This window comes from Aotus nancymaae, unplaced genomic scaffold (genome assembly GCF_030222135.1).
Source record: "Aotus nancymaae isolate 86718 unplaced genomic scaffold, 86718_ANA_hifiasm-v0.15.2.pri h1tg000022l_1, whole genome shotgun sequence".
NCBI lineage: Eukaryota > Metazoa > Chordata > Mammalia > Primates > Aotidae > Aotus > Aotus nancymaae.
The window spans coordinates 23627815-23642526 of NW_026988435.1; the positions used below are offsets into that span (position 1 = coordinate 23627815).

Below are 14712 nucleotides of genomic sequence, written 5' to 3' on the forward strand. Positions count from 1 at the left end.
CTAGTCCACTGTCGCCATCTCAGACAAGGAAAACATTATTTCTCATCTGGACGATGGCTAACAAAACTCCCTCCAACTTACACTTCACATAGCATTGAAGCATAGCTGATCATGAGATGCCAGGGCTTCAAACTTTTTAAAAAGTTTCTCATTGTGATTTAAAAAAATCTACTTGACATTATGTAAGAGCTAACTATGATGTGGTTAATTGCTCATGCCTTTACCCAAAGGATCTCTTAAATTAAATTACTTGCAGAAATTTTATATATATATATATATAGAGAGAGAGAGAGATTGAAATATAATTAATGTTTAATATATATTAATTATATTTTGAAATATGAATAAAAATATATATTTTATATATATATATGTATTTTCCTCAGACAAAGAAGGTCATTGCATAATGGTAAAGGGATCAATGCAACAAGAAGAGCTAACTATCCTAAATGTATATGCACCCAATACAGGAACACCCACATTCATAAAGCAAGTTCTTAGAGACCTACAAAGAGACTTAGACTCCCACACAATAATAGTGGGAGACTTTAACACCCCACTGTCAATATTAGACAGATCAATGAGACAGAAAATTAACAAGGATATACAGGACTTGAACTCAACTCTGGACCAAGCAGACCTAACAGACATCTGCAGAACTCTCCACCCGAAATCAATAGAATATACATTCTTCTTGGTACCACATCACACTTATTCTAAAATTGACCACATAATTGGAAGCAAAACACTCCTCAGCAAATGAAAAATAATGGAAACCATAACTAATAGTCTCTCAGACCACAGTCCAATCAAATTAGAACTCAGTATTAAGAAACTCACTCAGAGCTGCACAACTACATGGAAACTGAACAACTTGCTCCTAAATGACTACTGGATAAATAACGAAATTAAGGCAGAAATAAAGATTGAAATAAATGAGAATGAAGACAACAGATGCTGGAGAGGATGTGGAGAAATAGGAACATTTTTACACTGTTGTTAGGAGTGTAAATTAGTTCAACCATTGTGGACTATTGTGTGGTGATTCCTTGAGGACCCAGAACTACAAATAATATTTGACCCAGCAATCTCATTACTGGATATATACCCAAAGGATTCTATTATCATTCTATTATAAAGACACATGCAACGTATGTTTATTGTGGCACTGTTCACAATAGCAGAGACTTGAAACCAACCCAAATGCCCATCAGTGATAGACTGGATAAAGAAAGAGTGGCACATATACACCATGGAATACTATGCAGACATAAAGAAGGATGAGTTCACGTCCTTTGCAGGGACATGGATGAAACTGGAAACCATCATTCTCAGCTAAATAGCACAATAACAGAAAACCAAACACCACATGTTCTCACTCATACATGGGAGTTGGACAAATGAGAACACATGGACACAGGGACCAGAACATCACACACTGGGGTCTGTTTGGGGGTCAGGGCAAGGGGAGGGATAGCATTAGGAGAGATAGCTAATGTAGATGATGTGGTGATGGAGGCAGCAAATCACCACGTCACATGTATAACTGTGTAACAAACCTGCATGTTTTGCATATGTACTCCAGAACTTAAAGTATAATAATTTAAAAAAAAGACTAAGAAACTCTCACAGATCAGATTAGATTAAGAGAGCATTATAGTAAAATGAAATATGGCATCCTGGGATAGCAAAAGAATGCCACATTTCATTTTATCTTCACATTACATTTCATTTTCTGGGATAGCAAAAGAACATTACTGGAAAAACTTGGGAAATCAAAGAAAGAAACTTGTGATATCAAAGAAAAGAGTCTAATTAATGGTAATGTACTAATGATGGTGTCAACCTAAAAGTGCCTGAGACAGGTGTCAATCAATTTAGAGGTTTAGTTTTTCAAGATTGAGGATATGCCCAGGGAAAAAGAGACCAAAGTTTCAGTAGGATCTCTGGGATTCACTTTTCCAAAAAGGGTTTTAAGGAGTTCAGTATTAAAACAAGAAACAGCAGCAGGAGGAGAAAGAGGGAGGAAAATAGGAGAGTAGGGTAGGTAGTGAGGTAAGCAAATACATTCTTGAGAGGCTTTGTAATGCTCACTGAATCCACAGTTTACATGTTTCTCAATTTAAATTTCTCTGATGTTTTTCTTAAAATTGGTCTGAGGAATTATTATTTTCTAAAATTTAGTCTGGGGACTAATTCTAATAATTATTATTTTAAGAAAGAATAACATGTAATTTCACATGTTAAAAGAAAAAATGGGGAAAAATTCAATTATGCATTCATCTAGCACTCAGTAGATTTACATTTTACGTAAGACAAAATAAGTATGTGTAATTGCAGCTCTCTGTTGAACAAAGGAACTCGGTTTTTTTCCAATGAATCAGTCTCATAGCTTAAATTTTACCTTTGATGTGGTGACTTTAGGGTCCTCAGATTTTATTTTTCTTTCACAATGATTTCTTAGTTGTGACAACTTTAATATATTCATTATTTAGACATGGAAAACTCCTGTCTTTGGGGGCCAACAAGCACAGGAGGGAGGCTGGGTAGGGGCTGAGGGCAGCTCAGTGATCTCCTGCAGGCACCTCTAAGAATGACCAACCTGGGTGCCATGAATTGCAGCAGGAGGCACACAAGCTCTTGAGTGGAAATGGGTGGGTCCCGGGTGAAGCACCATCTTCAAGCTGAGAAGGCATGAAGCCTAGGGATTGGGCTGCCAGCCCTGTGGACCAGAGTGAGAACTTATAGTACTTTTTATGAGCCCACCTATGGCCACTCATGAACCCATTAGCACATACTTCCTCTCCTCTGAAACCTATAAAAACCCCCGGACTCAGCCAGACTCAAAAAGAGAGAGGATGACCAACTGCTGAGAGAAGCTGCCCACTCGTGTCTCCCTTTTGATGAGAGTTGAACACTCATCAGGACACCCCAGTTACAGAGAAAAGCTACCTACTGTGGGTCTCCTCTGAGCTGTTCTGTCACTCAATAAATCTCCTTTTCACCTTGCTTGCCCTCCTCTTGTCCATGTGCCTCATTCTTCCTGGGCACAGGACAAGAAAGCAGGACCTGCCGAATGGCAGGGCTAAAAGCGCTGTAATGCGAGTAGGGCTGAAATATGCCCCTCGGTCACCATGTTGCAGGTGACAAGAAGGAGAGAAGAGCTGTGACCCTTTGAGGAGCTCAGACTTAGGAGCTCCCTGAGCGAGGGCTATGATACACTCTTTGGGGCTCCAAAGCATCTCCAAGCTTCCAGGCATCTCCAAATTTCAGGACGCGACTGCATTCCCCAGTGCCAACTGTGGAAACTTCTTGCCCTATGCCTAGTCCAGCCAAAGCCTTGCAGGGAGCCGATGCCCATGCCACTGCAGCCAGCATGCTTGGCTGTGTGCAGTGTCTAGAACTCATGCTCGCTTGCTCCCACACCCTCACTGCTGTGCTTGTCCTTGGAGGGATAGTATCCAGGCCAGTAATGTGAGCTGAGTGCAGCCTGCCAGGCCAAGTGAGCCCAGTGGGCCCAAGCAAAACCTGGACAAAGGTGCCACTGGCCACAGAGGTTTCTGTCAAAGTGTCACCCCAGGGATCCTGTAACACTTCCTATTACATGACATTAGTAGATATATGGTAATAGACATATTAAATCAATGTGATGTTGGGCATCTTGCCTGAAACTATTTACTGTCTTAATGGCATGCTACCAACATATCACAATTCACTAATTAATTGAAATGTGAATCTCAAATACCTGAAACAGGTCTAAGTCAATTTGGGAAGTTTACTTTGCCAAAGTTAAGCATGTGTGCCAGTGACACGGCCTCAGGACTTCTGATAACAGATGCTCAAGGTGGTTGGGACACACCTGGTTTATACATTTTAGGGAGACATAAGACATCAATCAATATATGCAAGATGTACATTGGTTCAGTCCAGAAATGTCAGACAACTTGAAGTGGGGAGGGGTCTTCCAGGTCATAGGTAGATAAGAGACAAGTAATTGCATTCTTTTGAGTTTTTGATTAGCCTTTCCAAAAGAAGCAATCAGATACATATTTATCTCAGTGAGCAGAGGGATGACTTTGGATAGAACGGGAGGCAGATTTGCCCTAAGCAGTCCTCAGCAGTTCTAAGTTTTCCCTTCAGCTTAGTGATTTTGGGGTCCCAAGATTTATTTTCCTTTCACAGATATGTGCTTTTTGAAAATGTTCTTTACTTGGATAATGATGCTTGAAATTGCTAACTGCTGAAAATTAATTAGCTTTTGGGCTATCAGAACAAGTGGGAATGTAATTGAGTTCTGTATGGACCAGGGTGTTTCTAAAAGTGTCTTCTTCGGAGAGTTCTAAGGAGACATTTTTTTTTCTCCTCTTTCCATCGGAGAACAATAGCTAAAACAGACAAGTTTCTCTGTCATTTCTCTTTGTATGAAGGGCTTATTTACCCTGAAGTTTTAACACTCAAGGGCCTTGGCTTGATGCAAGGGCCCGAGGCTCTGTTTCCTGTCCCCACAAAGCCACTGAAACAAAGCATCCAATCACTGGGTAATGCTCACACCCTCAGGGCAGCCTCTGGCACCAGTAACTGCCTATCTCTCTGGAGTCCTTTGTCTTATGCCGGCCTGATGATTTTTCTGTCTTACTAGGTCATCCATACCTTTAAACATTATTTTAAAAGTATTTTATTCAGCATTTTTTTTCTATGTTGGAATTACTTTAGAGTCTGTTGTTTGCCATGTTTTCCGTTTTTAAATATAATTTCTTCTCAATGTTTTCTTGAGATCATGGAAAGGATTACACTTTACATGATCCATCTCTTTCAAAAGATGATTTAATAATTCATTTTTAGTATCTATTTTGACATGTTACCTTGTTCATGTCTAACTTTTTCCATTAATTATTCAAAGAAAGATAAAGTAGGGTAAACAGTGAATAAGAACAGAGAAAATTGAATTGATATTAGCTACAGGTTGAGCATCACTAATCTGGAAATTCATAATTTGAAATGCTCCAAATTCTGAAATTTTCTGAGCACCAACATGATACCACAGGTGGAAAATTCTATCCCTAACCTCATATGACCAGGCACAGTAAACAAGCAGTGGAAACTTCATTTGCACAAAGTTATTTAAGCTATTATATAAAATTAACTTTAGGCTATATGTATCAGTATATATGAAATATAAATGAATTTTGTGTTAGACTTGGGTTTAAGATATCTCATTATATATATGTAAAATTTACCAAATTCAAAACACTTCTGGCTCCAAACATTTCAAATAAGGAATATTCAACCCATATGATAGGAGTGCAAGAAAAGGAAAGGACTTGAAAATAAAGAGAGTTAAATAAAAACTATTACTCAGAATAAAACAGATGATATTTTTAGCATTAGCAATCTTACATCCTAGCTTCTATATCATTTATAATTTTCAGACTAACAAAGTATCATTACATTTTTTCCTCACATTACATTTTTCCTCATTTGCTCAATAAATGAAACATTCCGTATCATTTAAAATACATAGCTCTAGTTTTCTTATTTTATTATCTGTGTGTGTGTGTGTGTGTGTGTCTGTGTGTGTGTATCTGATCACAGAATGTGTAAGACTGTAGTTCTTAGAAATAAAAGTCAAGACAACTTATTAAAATAATTAAATATAATATGCAAACTTAAATGTAATTATATGTAGACTCTTTCTTTTTCTGAGACTGCTAAATTTCAGCTTTGTGCAATTTTATAGTAACTCCCAGAAAACCATATCTTATTATGGACATCATTATGTTGAAACTGATACAAATTTAGAACCCAAATGAACATATTTTTAAAAAATGTTAATTAGCCTCACATAGGTTTTCTTGTAGAGGAAATAAAAAATGCTAAAGATCTTGCATATCAAAGTTGAAGTCTATTATAACGGTAGGAGGGAAGTAATATACAAATTCATTCACTGATATTTTTGAAAGAAAATTCTAAAAGTGTACTCTTTCAAAATGTCAGTACTTTAGAAGTGAGGTTCTTTTGTTAAGATAACAAAGTTGCCCTGGTTATATTAATTGTGAAATGACAATCTAAATATTGGAAATAATTCAATTGAAAACTTAATTATCAGAAAAAGTTAATTACCAAAAGTAAACTCCTGAACATCATCTCTCTCTTAAAACCTGTGACTCTTCTTGCATATCCACTCTCATATTAAAAATGTCATCAGCAGTCTTAGTGGCTCAAGCCTATAATCTCAGCACTGTGGGAGGCCCAGGAAGGAAGACCACTTAAGGCCAGAAGTTTGAGATCAGCATGGGCAATGCAGTGAGATCCCATCTCTACAAAAACTTCAAAAAATTAGCTGGGTATGGTGGCACATGCCTGTAGTCCTAGCTATTCTGGAGGCTGAGGTGGGAGGATTGCTTGAGCCCAGAAGTTCAAGGTTGCAGTGAGCCATAATCCCACCACTGCACTCCAGTCTAGGTGACAGAGCAAGACTGTCTCTAAAAAAATACAATATGTTGTTGGAAATAAAAGCTTGGAGTTGCAAAGAGAATGAACACTCAAACAAAGGATTTCTCAGCAAGGCAAATTTACTTCTGTGGAAGGGTGCTGTTCACTGGCCTAATCACCATGTGAGCACCCTGAACAAAGGAGAGCAGAGGTTTTTATTCCTAACACAATTTATCCTACTGCTGAGTTCTGTCTTTATTGGCTGAAGCTGGACTGCACAATCTAAATTAAACCCAATTGGCTAAATTGAAGAGCACAGGTGTGTGAGTTACACTGGTGGAAAGGGTAGTTTTGACAGGAAGCGCCATTACAGCAAGCGGGGTAATGGTGGGCTGTATAGATAAGGACTGGTGGGAAAGTTGTTTACTGAGACCAGAGGAGGGAGACACAGAGAATAAGGAAGTCTGTCCTTGAAAGCAGGGAACAAGGAAACTTAAACAAGCTAAACCTTTGAAGAAGAACTTACTGTATTTAACATATGTCATCCACTCAGGCACTCCAGGCTGAAATGTATTATTCTAAATTATTTTTTATTTCAACCATTTGCTCCAAAGCAGTAATGAAATCCAGCCTATGTAAAATCCCAAGCATTTCTAGATTATATTTGTCTTTCTCATTTTTCCTATCACCACTGCCTCAATTTAAATTCCCCTTACGTCTTGTGAAGATTATTAAATTTTTTTTCACCTAATTTCCTTAACTTCACTATAAATTCCCTCTAACATTAAATTTACTTCATACTGTCTTAGTTGATTTTGTTCTGCTTTAACAAAATACCTGCTACTGGGTAATTTATAACAGAAATGTATCGACTGACAGCTCTGGAGCCTGGGAAGTCCTACTTCAAGAGGCAGGCATCTTGTGAGGTTTTCTTGCTGTATCATCTCATGATGGAAGGTGGAAAGGCAAAGAGAGGGCCAAACTTGCCTTTTTATAATGATACCAACCCTATCCATGAAGGTGAGTGGAACCCTCATGACCTAATCATCACTCAAAGCTCCCACCTTGTAATAATGTTATGATAGCAATTAAATTTTAACATAAGTTTTGGATGGGACAAACATTCAAACTATAGCACTCTGCTCTGGCTCCCAAAAACTAATGATCTTCTTAGATAAAAAAATACATTCATTCAATTTCTATAGCCCCGAGTGTTCCAGTATCAACTCAAAATTTCATTGTCCAGAGTCTCATCTAAATTAGATATGGGTGAGACCTAAGAGTTGATTCATCCTGAGACAAATTTCTTTTCAGCTGTGAGTTTGTGAAATTAATCAAGTTATGTGCTTCCAAAACACAGTGGTAGAACAGGCAGAAATAGACATTTCCATTCCAAACAGGAGAAATAAGAAAGAAGAAAGGAAAAACAGGTCCCTAGCAAGTGCGAAACCCAACAAAGTAAACAATACTAAACCCTAAATATTGAGAATAACTTTTTTTGACTATATCCTGCTTTAGAGACACACTTGGGTGGGGCTGGTTTTCCTAAAGACCCAGGCAGTGCTGCCCCTATGGATAGCAGGTATGAGCTCACACAGCAGCTCCCGCAGGTAAGAGTCTTACATCTGCATCTCTTCCAGGCTGATGTTGCATCACGGTAGCTCTACAGTTCCAGGTCTTAGAGGTGGCCTTGCTCCCATGGCTGCAATAGGTGCAGCCCATGCGGGGACTCCGTAGCAGCTCTGCCCCGACACAAATCTCTGCCTGAACCTCCACAGAGCCCACAGCATCCTTTGAAATCTAGGTAGAGAAAGCCATGCTTTTGTTGTTGTTGTTGTTGTTGCACCTGGAGTATTAGTACCCTGTGCAAGCTGCCAGAGTTTATAGCTTGAACTCTCTAGAGCAGCAGTTATAGCCACACCTGAGTCTGCTGGAGTCGTATCTTGGGCAGCTGAGAAATGTTGCATCAGAACACACAGAATGAAGGGAACAAACAGTTGAGGCAGTCCTGAATAGCCCCCATGGTCCTGAGAGCACCTCAGCCCTCTCTTTTGATATATTTCCTTTCCTCAGGCCTTGGCACTCTGGGTCTGTGATGGGAGGGGTGACACAAATAGTCTCGAGAGTACCTTTGCAGTCATTCTCCCATTGCTTTGATAAATATTCCCTGGCTTTGCTTTTTTAATATTAATTTTCTTATTAAATGGTCCCTTCACCACACTCATTTTCTTGTCCTGAAAAATGCTCTTTCATTTTCCACCAAATGGCCAGGTTGAGAATTCTCTGAATCCCTAAATTCTGTTCCCATTTTAATTATCAAGTATGACTTTCAATCATTTCTCCCTTTTCACATTTTACTGTGTGATGTTAAAAGAAGCCACACAGCACCTTGAATGCTTTGCTGCTGAGACATGTCTTCTGCCAGATATCCTAGTTCATCACTCTTAAATTCTGCCTTTCATAAAGCCTGTGGGCATAGACAGTATTTAGCAAGGTTCTTTCTCATCTTACATCAAGGATGGCCTTTTCTCTAGTTTACAATACCTAATTCATCTCTTCCATCTGAGACGTCAGAGTGGCCTTTACTGTCCATATTTCTAACAACATTCTAATTATGACAACTTATATAATCTCTAAGAAGTACCAGACTTTCCCTACAATGGAACGTTTTCTTCTGAGCCCTCACTAGGTTTGTCCTTAATGCTCCTTTAACAGCAATTCAGGTTTTTGTAGCTTGCTCTTCCAAATTCTTCCAGCCTCAACCAACTTCCTGTTCCAAAACCACTTCCAAGTATTCAGGTATTTCTTATAGCGACACCTGCTGTCCAGTATTCATTTTCTCTGTCAATCCATTTCATGATGCTGCAACAGAATACTGCAGACTGGGCAATTCATAACAAACAGGAATGTATTGGCTCACAGTTCTGGAGGCTCGAAAGTACAAGATCAAGGTTCAGGAATCTAACCTGGGTCTTCTTGTGGTGACATCCTGTGGAAGAAGGTGGAAGGGCAAAGAGAGGGCCAAATTTGTCCTTTATAACAGCAGCAGTCCGATCTTGGAGGACAGAACTCTCGTGGTTTAATCACATTTTAAGTATCTAATTTCCTAATAATGTTACAATGGCAATTAAATTTTGACATAGGTTTTGAGGTGACAAACAGTCAAACAATAGCCTAAACTACAGTTAGGAGTATTTTTCTAATACACACTGACCATATTGATATGGGAGGCGGGTAGAGAAGTGCTGGCAGGAGAAGGGCGGGTCTCTGGTGGGAGCTCTACCCCGGGTCTCTGCCCAGCGACCTAGGCGAGGACAGGCACTCCTGCTTTGGCCCCCAAATGTTGCATTCCCCAAACCACTCTGGTCTGCCATGCCCCCGTCCTGTGCCTATAAAAACCCTGAGACCTTAGCAGGCAGAGACACAAGAAACTGGATGTCAAGAAGAATACCTCAGCGGAAGAAGACACGAGTGGCTGGATGTTGAGGGGAGCATGCTGGTATAAGAGCACACTGATAGAGCTGAAAGGCGGCAGGCCTTCAACCTGGTGAATGACATGGCGTTTGGCCGGGCGGTTGGAGGAGAGTCTAGACCACTGAGCAGCAGGACTTCTTGGGAAGATCACCTTCCTTCTGGCTCCCCCATCTGCTGAGAGCTACTTCCACTCAGTAAAACTTGCACTCATTTTCCAAGCCCATATGTGATCCGATTCTTCCTGTACACCAAGGTAAGAAACCCCAGGATACAGAAATCTCTCTGTCCTTGTGTTAAGAAAGGGAGTCTAATTGAGCTAACATAAGCCATCTATGGATGGCTAAACTAAAAGAGCACTCTGTAGGCCTTATAGCTCAGGGGTTAGAGCACTGGTCTTGTAAAAGAGCACCCTGTAACACACGCCCTCTGGGGCTTCAGGAGCTGTAAACATTCACCCCTAGACACTGCCGTGGGGTCAGAGCCCCACAGCCTGCCCTTCCACATGCTCCTCATAGGGGTTTGAGCAGCAGGGCACCAAAGAAATGAGCCACACCCCCACCACACACCCTACAAGGGAGACAAGGGAACCTTTCCAGTGTCACTACAGCTTTATTACCTGACACCTTCAAATGAATCTCTGTGGAGTAGAGAACATCAAGCAGAGCCAATGATTGTGACAGGGTTTTCCATGGCCATCTTCTGTCTGTTCCCAACTATGACCACTCCCTGGCAGTCACCAAATAATCTAGAAGATGTCTGCACACACCATCCCTGTGCTCACATGATTGTTTTAATTGGCCCCACATTGACTCTTCTAGAAAAGTCCCACCTCTTGCTTCAGAGTTAACTGGGATACTATTTCCTCTTTTATGCATTATCTCTGCTCTCATCCCCTCATCTGTTCCAATGGTCATCCTCTCTCCTGAAGCATGCTATTATTTATGCCCCCCAATTTCTCACTCTCCCTAAAGCCTTTGCAATTGTTACTGCCTCTTTGATTTTCAGTCTAGGTGTCATTTCTTTAAGGACGATAACCCTTTTATTCATTCTTATGGTGTGCCTCACTTCTCCTTTTGGCACTTATAAAAATTTCAATTATGTGTTTTTGAGTAGATTAAAAAAAATCTTCTCAGTGCTTTCTAATAGATTAAAATCTCCCAAGAATATTGAACATGCTTATTTCATTCACTGTTATAAAGTCAATGTTGAGAAATTCATGTGTGTGTAAAGATAGCAATTTTAGACAATCTAAAATGTGCTTCTAAATTTGCTCTGTATTAGTGTATATTTTCTCACTCTTTCTTTTCTCTATTCCTCTAGACTAATGTACTTGCTTCAGGGTAGCTTGGGATTATTGCAATAAGAATGTAAAAAGAAATGGGGTTTAGTCAATCTTTAACATACACATTAAGTTTTTTTTTTTTTTTTTCCCTTTGGGTCTGTGTCATCATCGACAACAATAATCTTTAAAGTCAGGCCTTTTTTTTTAAGGCAGAAAAGAAGCACGTTTTCATAAAATCTTTTAGCTCTCATCAAGAAAAAGGTCTGCAAGACAGAATTGTAAAATTTTACTATAAGCCATAACAAAAAGAATATAGAAAATGGTATAGGGCTGCTTCAGGCACATAGAAAGAATTGCAAAATCTTCCCTTTTCTGCTCAGGATAAGTGACAAGGACACGAGAGAAGAAGAAAAAAGGGGAGATATACAACTGTGTCTTACTCTAGCCCAGCAGTAAGTAAAAACTGAAAGGTATAGGTGTGCTAGAAACTGCTATATTTGCAAGAAGAAACAAGGCAATCAGAATTGGTAACCAGATTCCCTAGGAATAGATCACACTACTCAAAAAGTATAGCCCAGAAGAAATAAAAGAGCATCAGAGAACAGGTGATTTGAAACAGTAGCCTGAAGCAGCAGGTATAATTCAACCAAATCTAGGATCTGGGAGTTCCCACATATCATCATCAGGAGACTTGGAGGTACAGACAACACCGAAAGGGAAGGTTCTTTGTCCACTCTAGACAGTGAAATTTTAGGCAATTAGCCATATCCCCAAATGAGGACAGGCAGCTACTGAACATCAGCAGTCACCAGGGCAAGAAGTGGATTCAATCGACCACTCAAAGTCAAAGCCAGAAAGATAGCAGGTCATGAGGCCCCATCATTTTCTTGTAGGAAACAAATCATGTAAGCTCCTATTTCCCATTTGCCAGTATATCAGATCACCTTCTGGAAGAGAAACAGGGAAATATAAGACATATTAAATATATGATCATTTATCAGAAAGGACCTAAGTCACTTATATTCATCGTCTAAGGTTGCCATAACAGAATAACCTAGACTGTGTAGCTTAGACAACATAAATGTATTGCCTCACAGTTCTGGAGGTTGGAAGTCCAAGGTCAAGGTGGTGGCAGGGGTGGCTTCCGAGTAAGGGCTTCCTCCCTGACTTGCAGGTGGCCACCTTCTCACTGTGTCCTCACTTGGCCTTTCTCTGTGTATGTACCCTGATGTCTGTTTTCTTTTTTCTTTTTCTGATAAGGACACTTGTCCTATTGGATGAGGGCCAACCCCTTATCAGCTCATTTAAACTTAATTAAATCTTTAAAGTCCCAATTTTCAAAAACAGTCACGTTGTGGGTTAGGACTTCAACCTATGAATTTTGAGAGGGATGCAACTTAGTTCATAACCATCATAAAAGGATATAGTTTGAACTAAAGGAACTGAAGAAATAATCACATAGTAGTTATTCATGAGAAATATTACTTATAGAACATAGAATGTACCACATTTTGAAATATTAAAATGAAAATGGATGCTAGTATTGCAACCTGAGAAAAGTTGTGTGGCTTATCAATTAATAATTAACCCACAAGTACACAAATATATATATATATATATATATATATATATATATATATATATATATATGCAGGTAGTCTTTTTAAATAAATAAAGTATCACATATAAAAGGCAAAAATCCAAAACAGCCTAAATACTCATCTATGGGACTTAATTTAAATGAATTATTAAGCATTCATACGTTATTGGAATTTTTATATACTCATTGAAATAGTAGGCTTTGACTTGATGTATTGAAATAGAGATAAATCAATCTGCGATATTGCCACAATATTTTGTCTAGATTGACAAAGCACATGTCTATTTTCTTTACTAATATGTTAATTAATGACAATATATAAATTATAAAAGATGAAATAGTATATAACAGGCTTAACAAAGGGCTACAGATGCCATCTCTGTAGCAATATTGTAATAGACTTAAGATCACTGCTAAGGGAAGTTAACTGCAGAATTAAATGGCCCGGCTCAGTAGTCACAGCAGAGGTGTCTTTGGCAAGTTATTTATTCTTAGGTTTTATAAGCTTCAACGTTTTTCATCTACAAATGGGTCTAATAATTGTATGTATCTTGGAAGATCATTGATAGAATTAAATGTTAATAAAAGTAAAACACTTAGGAATGTGTGCGCTTAATAAATGTCACAAATTATATCCTTTTATTTTTATTCCTAGTATTATTATTATATACATTTCCAAATAATTTTAGTTCTGATTTTACAAGAGACATGTAGTGCTTTTCAATCACTGAAATCAATAAAACTAGTACATATACAAAAATTTTCAAAAAAAAAAACCACTAGGTAATCACAATTTTTTTTCTCTTCAACTTTACTAACATTATTTAGAAAGGATGCTATTAAGGGCATTACTCCTACTTAAATAGACGCAAGCACAGCCAATCCTTTCATCTCTTTACTCTTCATTTAAACTTGCCCACTGACTGCTCTAACTGTAACAGATGTAAACAATAATTATGTGTATGTGCAAATGGCAGCTAGAGGCTAAGGAGTAGATAAGAGCCATTTTTTACATAACCAAAGGCAACAAATAATATGTGGATGAAGCTTTTTATTTTTGCCCTTGAGAGAGTAATGTTCTCATATCTTACAAGGAAGTCAATACCTGATATTAGATGTGCATAAGCTAACGATCAATATTTCATGACAGTAGATTTGTGAATTCTCATCTAAGTTCTATAAGTAATAATTCTCATCTAAGATATAAGTTCTCATATCTTACAAGGAAATCAATACCTGATATTAGATGTGCATAAGCTAACGATCAATATTTCATGACAGTAGATTTGTGAATTCTCATCTAAGTCAACTAAACAAAGAAACCTGTTTTATATTCTGCTATGTCTTGAATTTGTTCCCCGAAGTTCATGTGTTATAAATTGGCCCGCAGTGCAGCAGTGTTGAGAGATGGAACTTTTAGGTGGCAATGAGTCTCGAGCGCTCTGCTCTCATAAATGGGTTGATTTATTCATGGATTACTGGGTATTGAGGGGGTGGGTTAGTTATCATGAAAACCGGTAAGCAACCTTGGCCATCTCTTGTGAGCTGTTCTTGCCATGTAATGCCCTGCACCACCAAGGGACTCTGCAGAATCACCATTAGCAAGAAGGTTCTCATCAGATACAGTCCCTCGATCTTGGACTTCCCAGCATCTAGAACTGTACAAAATGTATTTTTTTTTCTTTTTAAGTTACTCAGTCTTGAGTATTCAGTTATAGAAACAGAAAACAAACTAAGACATAGTAGATTTCTATTAGATATAGTTAATAAAAAGAATACCAAAATCCATAAGGCAATCAGTGTGTATAACCCACTCATTCTGATTTGTTCATTGTGCATGTCTTCACTTAGATGAAGAATTCATCTAATTCACTTTGAAGAATTTTAAGTGTTGTAAACCTCGCCATTTTAATAACATGATGTA

At 38.5% G+C, this 14712-nt stretch overlaps 1 pseudogene; it reads left to right on the forward strand.

Annotated features, from left to right (window-relative positions):
* The first annotated feature begins 7295 nt into the window (after window positions 1–7295).
* Window positions 7296–14712, forward strand: part of LOC105704630 (xylosyl- and glucuronyltransferase LARGE2-like) — a 160355-nt pseudogene continuing 152938 nt past the window's right edge.